The sequence below is a fragment of the Physeter macrocephalus genome, chromosome 19, assembly GCF_002837175.3.
Source record: "Physeter macrocephalus isolate SW-GA chromosome 19, ASM283717v5, whole genome shotgun sequence".
Classification (NCBI taxonomy): Eukaryota; Metazoa; Chordata; class Mammalia; order Artiodactyla; family Physeteridae; genus Physeter; species Physeter macrocephalus.
In genome coordinates, this window is record NC_041232.1 from 62766049 (window position 1) to 62775710 (window position 9662).

Below are 9662 nucleotides of genomic sequence, written 5' to 3' on the forward strand. Positions count from 1 at the left end.
GCCTGGTCCTAACGCCACCGCCCCCCGCCCCCCCCCCCCCATCATTCCTTCCTCCTTTTACACACTCTGGAACCACAACTCAATTCAGCTTTGTAAAGTCAGTCTGGGCTGATTTCCCCTGGAGGCAGATCCCAAAACGCACTAGCTGGATTGTCTTCAGGTGGGCGCGATATTCAGCTGGAAGTTTCTCCTTTGGATTCTAATGCATTAAAGTATGGCTTATCCTGCCTTGAGGAGTAGCGGGTGAATGCCTCAGAGGGGATCCAGACCAGCACAACACAGAGATCTAACTGGGGAAACAGGGCCACTTCCCGCCTCAGAGGTGATTCACCCTCCTAATATCAACCAAGATGATTCTCTGCACTTTTCTTACCAAGGAAGAGAGAAAATGAAGTTTAGTCTCCACGAGGGCTTTTGAATTCACCACAGTGAGGATACTGGAGGGGGCTCTGTCCTTTGCCCTACTCAAATGTAGCTCACCTTTCCAGGTCCCCTCAAACTCTGTTATGGGCTGAATCGTGCCCCTTCCCCAAAGGGGAAGGGGGCTGAAGTCCTAGCCCCCAGTACCTCCGAATGTGACTGTATTTGGAGAAAGGGCCTTTACAGAGGTAATTAAGGTAAAATGAGGTCATTAGTGTGGGCCCTCATCCAATCTGACTTGTGTCCTTATAAGAAGAGAAGATTAGGACTTCCCTCATGGTGCAGTGGTTAAGAATCCGCCTGCCAATGCAGGGGACACAGGTTCGAGCCCTGGTCTGGGAGGATCCCACATGCCGCAGAGCAACTAAGCCCGTGTGCCGCAACTACTGAGCTTGTGCTCTAGAGCCCGTGAGCCACAACTACTGGGCCCACGTGCCGCAACTGCTGAGGCCCGCGTGCCTAGAGCCCGTGCTCCACAATAGGAGAGGCCACCGCGGTGGGAAGCCCGTGCACCACAACGAGGAGTAGCCCCTGCTCTCCGCAACTAGAGGAAACCCGCGCGCAGCAACGAAGACCCAAGGCAGTCAAAAATAAATAAATAAATAAATTTTTTTTAAAAAAAAAAGAAGAGAAGAGAAGATTAGGACACAGACACCCATAGAGAGAAGACATAGAAAGAAGATGGCCATCTACAAGCAAAGGAGGGAAGCCTCTGAACAAACTAACCCTGCCGGCACCTTGATCTTGGACTTCCAACCTCTAGAACTGTGAGGAAATGGATTTCTATTGTTTAAGCCATTTAGTCTGTGGTGCTTTGCTGTGGCAGCCCTAGCAAACTAATACAAACCCTGTCTCTTCTCTGAAAACTTTTTTTTACATCCCAATGAATTTGGTTGTTATTATGACAGATCTCTATGTTTTCTAAAAGCATGTATGTATAACATAGAGTGGTCCCTAAACGTCTTCCTAGCACAATCCCACACAAACATCTTCCTCTAAAATCATGATCTTAGAAGTCATCAGATCTGAGGTTCTCCAGATCTGAGGTTCTCCAGCCTGGCCTTATATTAGAACCCCTTGGGGAATGTGGATGAAAAATATTGCCTGCCATATCAGTAAAGAAAGGATATTGCAGCCATCAAGACGGCAGCCACTGAAGCCACCTGCAACCCTGCACTCTGAGGGGATTCAGGATGGAGAAAAGCACGATACTGGCCCTAGATAGTTAAGGTGCCTTTCAAAGGAATAATTTCAATGAACCCAGACTCCGGCATCTTCCCGTACATAGTAAAGCGCTAAATTCATTAACTTAAGATGTCTGGTTTTCTTTAATTAACAGTAATCTTTTGATGTTCTGACTGCCTGGTTTTTGTTGCAAAAACTCCTATATATCCTGGATCCTCTCTTACCTCTTTGGAGCAGTCCCTCCGAGCTATCTGAGAGGCTGTCTGCTGGGCTTAAGTCCTCAGAAAGTCCACCAAATAAAACATAATTCTCAACTTTTAGGTTGTGCATTATTTTTAGTTGACAGAATTTTTAAAACACACTGATGCCTTGGGTCTGCCTCCAAATATTCTGATTTACATGGTCTGCATTGGATCCCAGACATTGATATTTTTAAAAAGCAACCCCAGATGGTTCCAGTGTATAACGAGGATTGAGACCCTCTGTTCTTGTCCCTCCCTGCCCTGGCCCGATAATCTTATTCACGAGGAGACAGAACCACAGAATGGGGACACGATTTGCCCCAAGTCACAAAGCCAGGAAGCAGTCAAGCCAGCACCAAAACCTCAGCCCCTAGTTTCTCGTCCAGAACTCTTTCTTCTGTGCACTGTTATAAATGCTGCTCTTCCTGAGTGCGGCTTCTGAGAGAGGAGGGATGGGAGAAAGACTAAGGGTACCAGGTGCCTGGAGGAGGGAGTGGAGGAATGAGGTGGTCAGGGAGAGGTAGGGCAGAAGCCACAGAAAAATTCACCCTGTTTCACACGAGGAGAAGGCTGTGCTGATGGGCAACCAGGTTAGCTCTTTGCACAGCCTCCTCCAGAGGAAGAAGAAAGTAGCTGAGTCCTAAGATTACAGTCTGTGGTCATAGTCACAGCCTCCACTGTTACCAGCTTTGTATCACTGTGAATGTTACCACAGTCCCCAAACCCAGGTACGATTCCCAGCCCTGAAAAGGCAGCCCCAGTGCTCACCTGCTCCTTTCACCTGCCCAGGGAAAATTGCAGTCGACACAAATGCAGCCACTCCCAGGGGACAGTCATGCTGAAAGGGCCCTGTGTCTTAGAGGCTGCACATAATACCCAATTATCCCCTGGCTTCCCCAGGGAGAGAATGGAGAGGTGAGGGTTTTCAAAAGCCGGCAGCCCTCAAGGCTCTATTACGGGGACACTCACATAGCTGCCTTTCTGCAAACACCACAGAAGGTCACGGGGACACGGGGCAACAGAAGCAGCTCTTTGGGCATTGGAGAACAGCCTCTCTCCCTGTCCTGGCCCAACCAGAGAACCCCAACTTCTACTCTTAGCTATAGACATGAAGATAAAGGGCCTTGATGCAGAAATTCAGCATCACACAGGAGGCCACTTCCAGGCCAGCCCTGTGGTGGCTTTGGACAGGACTCACAGAAAAGTCACAGAAAAGTCCAAGCAAGAAGGTCCTCTTCTCCTCCAAGTCTGCTCTGTGACGCTCTTTCTAACCACCTCCCTGACCTCGTCCCACTCTGGTCTCGGCATCCTTGACTGCCAGCTCCGCCCATCAGACTCTGCTTCAGGCTCTTCTCTCTGTGGCGTCATTGTCTCTCCAGCCACATTAGCAAGTCCACAAGGGCCACAAACACACCATCTACTCTTCTAGCTTTTCTTCCCCATAGCTGTTAATGCAGCGCTGAGCTCACATAAATCCAATGCGATACATATTTGTAAATTGGTTAACAGAGATTGAGAGAGAAGACATTTCCTTGTCTACAAATTTGAATCTCTGGGCTTGATTTCACCCCCTTTCCTTTTCACCACCAGAAACATTTAAGTTTTGACAATGCACACATAGCTCATGAAAAGCATGTCTTCTTAAATTCCACATGTATTTGAAGGAGGGAGTATTCTGTAGTGTTTAAGAGTACTGAGTCCCAATGTTTCGATTTTGAGTCTGAGTTCCAGCACTTACGACCTGGGTTACTTTGGGCAAATAATGTAACCTTTCCAAGCCTCAGGTTCCTCATCTATAAAATGGAATTACTATTAGGGCCTCGGTCCTTAAGTTGTTGTGAAGATTAAAAGACACAATGTAAATGATGCTCTTTGTGTGCTGCCCAGCCCATGGTAAGTGCTGGATCAAAGTGAAGTATCATTATTTATTGAGCACCTACATATATTTTGGCCAATGTGGTATAAGGTGCTGGGCATACGAAGGAAAATAAAGCAAATATATGCTCTCAAGACTTGTAATCTAGTGGGGGAGGCAGACACATAGAGGATCATTATAAAGTGGTGTTGTAACTGCAGCACAGGGATATGGACAGGGTATTTTAGGAAGCCCAGAGCAAGGAACCCAACCAGATTTCCTGGAGGGTGACTGCTGTGGGAAAGGTGAACAGAAGGGCTGGAAGTGGGTGGGGTGGCCTTCCAGGCAAAAGAAACGACGTGAGCGGGGGTACAAGAACCAGGGGCAAGAGAGTCTATTAAATGGGCGGAGGGGTGGGTGAGGAGGGAGGAATTGACAGATATTGTTGGATAATTAAACAGAAGACAGGAAAGAGCAAGACAAGGTGAGTTTGGGTGGCTACTTTTGCCTGTTTTCCCATTGCTGTTGTGTTTCAACAGAGGTGCCTCGGATTGAAAGATGCATGGCATGGACACCTCCTTAGTTTCTGTCACCCACTCTTTTTTTTTTTTTGCTTGAGAAACTTTTTTCTTGTTTTTTCCTATTTAGTATTCCATCAAGTGTAATAAGACATCATTAAACATTATCATTCTTTTTTTTTTTTTTTTTTTTTTTTGCGGTACACGGGCCTCTCACTGTTGTGGCCTCTCCCGTCGCGGAGCACAGTCTCCGGACGCGCAGGTCCAGAGGCCATGGCTCACGGGCCCAGCCGCTCCGCGGCGTGTGGGATCTTCCCGGACCGGGGCACGAACCCGTGTCCCCTTCATCGGCAGGCGGACTCTCAACCACTGCGCCACCAGGGAAGCCCCAACATTATCATTCTTAAGTGGATACACATGATTACATTGCAGGACAAAAATTATCAAATTGTCACTATTGATTTTTTGTCTTATAATATGAATGTTTAGAATTATGAAATAACTTTCCACGAACTAATATGTTTTACTTAAGCACAGTAGTGGATAAGCAAGTACTAATATCCAAAGTTTGATGCCTCAGATGCCAGGGAAGTCAGAGGCACAGGATAGGCCTGATGTCCTAACTTTCTGAGCTTCCAGATCCTTGATTTGTGGGAATGACCTAGGGACAAGTTGTAAGAGATAAAGCTCAACTGAACCTGCCCATCCGGAACAGGTGTGCAAAGTTCCCATCAAAGTGACTTCCCAGGTTCCTTGAGGCAAGGACTATTGTATGGTGTCACCCACTTTTTTTAGGAAGCATGTGCCTGACGGATGAGGAGGAACTATCAGATTTAATCTACCTCAGACCCGAGATCTGTCCTTAGCAGCATTGTTTCCCGGAAGGCCCTTGTTGGACCTCAGGGTGGTCCGCCCCCAAATACGTCACAATGACATCTTGATTATTTTGAATTAAAGTTACTTAAGAAACACAAGAGGGATACTCTGACCCTCCTCTCTGTCTCCCTGAAAGCAGAAAATAAATCTCTCTTGTGAAAGATACAATAGAGAATTCAGGCTGAGAAGCTTATATAAATAAAACTTGTTACTCCTTTAATTTCCTACCCCAAGCCCAAACTCTGTTTAGATTCTTCATTAATTGAGCACCCAAAACCCAAGTTTCTTTGTCCTGTCAATTCCTCACAAATTTACCATTTCTTTGCCTAAAACGTAGAAAAGCTGCCTGCTTTGGCCACTTCTTAGGTCCCATTTATGAGACCTCAGTGCACACATATTAAAATTTGTTACTTTGTCTCCTGTTAATCTGTCTTGGGTCAATTTTATTATTAGTCCAGCCACAAGAACTCAAGAGAGGTAGAGGGGGAAATTTCCCCACCTGACACATTGCACCAACGTAGAGGAGTGAACTGCACGTCCCTTGGCTCACAGAGCCAGTTGCCTGGGGACATCACTTCCAACCAGGAGTAAGGTGGGCAAATGACTCACAGAGGATCAAGCCTCAGGGGTGCCTCCTAGCTCCTCACAGGTCTGCTCCTGGAGTTCAGTGCTCACCAGTCCTGGGCAAGGCAGACCTCTGCACAAACAATGCTGAGTGAGGAATTCACCCAGTAGGAGGATCAGCTGGTGCAGGATTGCCTTTTTATACCCTCAGGCAGTTGGTGAGAACACATCCGCATGCCAGGATCCGCCCCCATTGCCATATAAGGAAATACCCCAGCACCAGGATCACATACTTCCTGGTTCTATTAACGCATTGCATCATGGGACCTGCCACTGATGGCAGGAGTGAGGCTACACAGAGGTGGGACAGGGAGGAGGTTACGGGCTCACATCTGGCATCAGACGGTCTGGAGCTTGAACCCAGGCTCCAACTCTTAGAAACCTCACAATAGAAGACTCTCCAAGCCTTGGTTTTCTCCTTTATAAAATGGGAATAAGTGCACCCACCTCATAGGGGTCTTGTGAAGATTAAATGAAGTCAGGCATGAAATAAGTTTGGCACATATTAAGTATTCAAGGAAGGTTAGTTGCTATTATTGTCAATATTATTGCCATTACAAGGATAAGTGTGTAATCTAGTTTATGAGTTTCATTCTGCACAATGTACCAGGTACTTTGATAGATGTTGGAGATCCTAAGACAAAAAAGACATAGCATGTGTCCTATGTTTAGTTTACACTTTCGTGGTGGAAGGAGATAAAGAAAAATTTCTGTCACACATTCAGAGTATAGGTACTATAGCAGAGGTAAGCAGAGGAGAGGTGAGAACCCAGAAGGGCATTTAACCCACTGTGCAGTGGCAAGGAGGCAGGCTGCTAAGGGCTTCTTGGAGGATGTAGCTTGTGAGCTGAGTCTAAAGGGTGGGGAGTATAAACCCCGTGAAGGGGTGGAGGATAGGGAAAAAATGAACAATGTCTCAGGGAAGAGCATTCCAGGTGGTAAGGATGAGGCACGATTACCTTTACTGGTGAGTCTAACCCACAGGCTATCCTGACAATAATAGGAGGAAAATGTGGTTTGGTGAGCTGGGTGCCATCTGATTTGAAGGTTTCACCAGAAGAGCAGTTTGAGATGGATTATTATTAGTGGATGTAACAGAGCATGCTGGTTGTCTGTCAAATATCCATCTTCCCCTCTTTTGCACCAACAAATTCCGTGTTGTTGATTGTGACAAAGCCCAGGTAAAAATCCATTTCCCAGAAACAACAAAGTTCTACTGTGCAACATGGGGAACTATATTCAATATCCTGCGATAAACCGTAATGGAAAAGAATATAAAAAAGAATGTACACATATATATATATAACTGAATCACTTTGCTGTACAGCAGAAATTAACACAACATTGTAAATCAACTATATATCAATTTTAAAAAAAGGTTCTTGTGCTAATTTAAAAAAAAATCCATTTCCCACCTCTCCTGCCAACAGGGGTTCCAATGCAATGTTTGCAGAAATTTTTTTTTTTTTACTTCTCATAACAAAACATCCAGACATATACAAAAGTAGAGAAAATAATATACGAACTGCCATGTACCCTTCTTATAGTTGCATAGCTGTCAACATTTTGCCATTCTTGTTTCATCTACCCTTCCACTTATCTTTTATTTTCTAGAATATTTAAAAGCAAAGGCCAGATGTTATATTATTTCTACCCATGAATACTTCAGTGTGTCTCTCTAAGAGATTTAATACTTTCTTTTTTAACATACCATGATACCAGTATCATACCTGACAAAACTAACAACACTTCCTTAATATCAATATCATCTAACATGCAGTCTGTTCTTCATTGGGAACTCTTTTTAAGGGGTCTGATTTGATAGGGACCCAAGTGTACCTATGTCTCTCCTCCCATCCCTCTACTGCTATGTGGCATTCAGGTGACCGGAGTTCAAGTCACCATCTGTGACCATGAGCCAACTTAGAGGATGGAAGCCATGCACTGGGGAAGATAGACTGGGAAGATGGAAGGAGATGGGGCTCTGATGAGCACAGAGCCATCACTCCACCGTGAGGTGTCTAACTCTGGACTCTTTCTGTTTCTCAGTCTGGCGTTTTTCCTTTTTTAAAATTAATAGATTTTGCTTTTCGAGCACTTTTGGGTTTACAGAAAAACTGAGCAGAAAGTACAGAGGGTTCTCAGATCCCCCCTCCCCACCCCCACTGTTTCCTTTATTATTAACATCTTGCATTAGTGTGGTATATTTGTTACAATTGATGAGCCAATATTGCTTCATTATTATTAACTAAAGTCCACACTTTACATTAAGGTCCACTCTTGGTGTTGTATATTCTATGGGTTTTAACAAACATATAACAACTTGTATCCACCGTTACAGTATCATACAGAGTAGTTTCACTGCCTTAAAAGTCCCCTGTGCTAGACCTGCTCATCCCTCCTTCCCTGGAACTCTTAGCAACCACTAATCTTTTGAATGTCTTGCTACAGTTTTGTGTTTTCCAGAATGTCCCATAGTTGAAACCATACAGCCTTTTCAGATTGGTTTCTTTCACTTAGCAATATACATTTAAGGTTCCTCCATGAATTTTCATGACTTGACAGCTCATTTCTCTTTAGCACTGAACAATAATCCATTGCCTGGATGTACCAGTTTGTTTACCCATTCACCTACTGAAGGGCATCTTGGTGGCTTCCAAGTTTTGGAAATTATGAATAAAGCTGCCATAAATATCCATGTGCAGGTTTTTGTGTGGACATAAGTTTCTGATTCTTTTGGGCAAGTAACCAAAGAATGTGATTGCTGGATCACATGGTAAAAGTACTTTTAGTTCTGTAAGAAACTGCCACGCTGTCTTCCAAAGTGACTGTACCAACTTTTTTTAATGTGAGAGAAAAAAATCCCTATTGTTTTTTAAGCCACTAGAACGTGGATCTCTGCAGCTGAATGCAATTCTTAATTGATATGGTGAGATTGTGCCTGCTGAGTGCTCATTACCTGGACAGAAATCTATCAACACACAACGGGTCATCTTGACCAAAAAGCCAGAAGTAACTGCTCACCTAGTCATGCGCTCTCTTCCATCGACGTTTCTTCTTTTTCAGGAGAAGGTCAGGAGAGACTGCCAAGTGCATAGCAAAGCCACGGCTCTCTAGCCTTCTAGTTCTCTATTAGCATCAGCCATACAAGAAAAGATCTCGGTTTGGCTCAGCTTGTTATTTCTGTCTTGTTAAGGAGTCTTCAAGTGATTCCTTCTTCTGGTGGGTGCTCGCAAATCACTTGTTTAATAATCTGTTCCACCCACCTTTTGGCATTTCTCTGGTCCTTCATAATTTCACCAAGACCAAGGATAGTGGTTTCATATCTGCGAATCCTTTTGTAGTTGGAATCCTCAAGTGCTGAAGTGAACAAATATTCCCCACTATCATTATCCAGTAGTCAAAATCATTTTAGTAACTTGATTTGGCTTCATGCTGTGCAATAGATGGGTTTTGGGGGAACTATATATATGTCACATTGTTATAAATTAATTCCTGGTTTTTTGTTTGTTTTTGTTTTTTTGCTGTACGCGGGCCTCTCACCGCTGTGGCCTCTCCCGTTGCGGAGCACAGGCTCTGGACGCGCAGGCCCAGCGGCCATGGCTCACGGGCCCAGCCGCTCCGCGGCATGCGGGATCCTCCCGGACCGGGGCACGAACCCGCGTCCCCTGCATCGGCAGGCGGACTCTCAACTACTGCACCACCAGGGAAGCCCTCCTGTTTTAAGAGAATGGGGAAAGCTCATCACAGAAGAGGATAACTCAGTGAATCCTTCTATAAAGCAAATAATTCCATTGTATGAATAATCGCCCTCCCATTTAGTTCTCTGTGAATATGAAATGTTCAAATATTGAGTTTTTTTTCACATATGGAGATTATAACTGAACATTTGGTTATATTTAATCTCTCTTTACTTCTTTAATATCATTATTGCCTTCATTA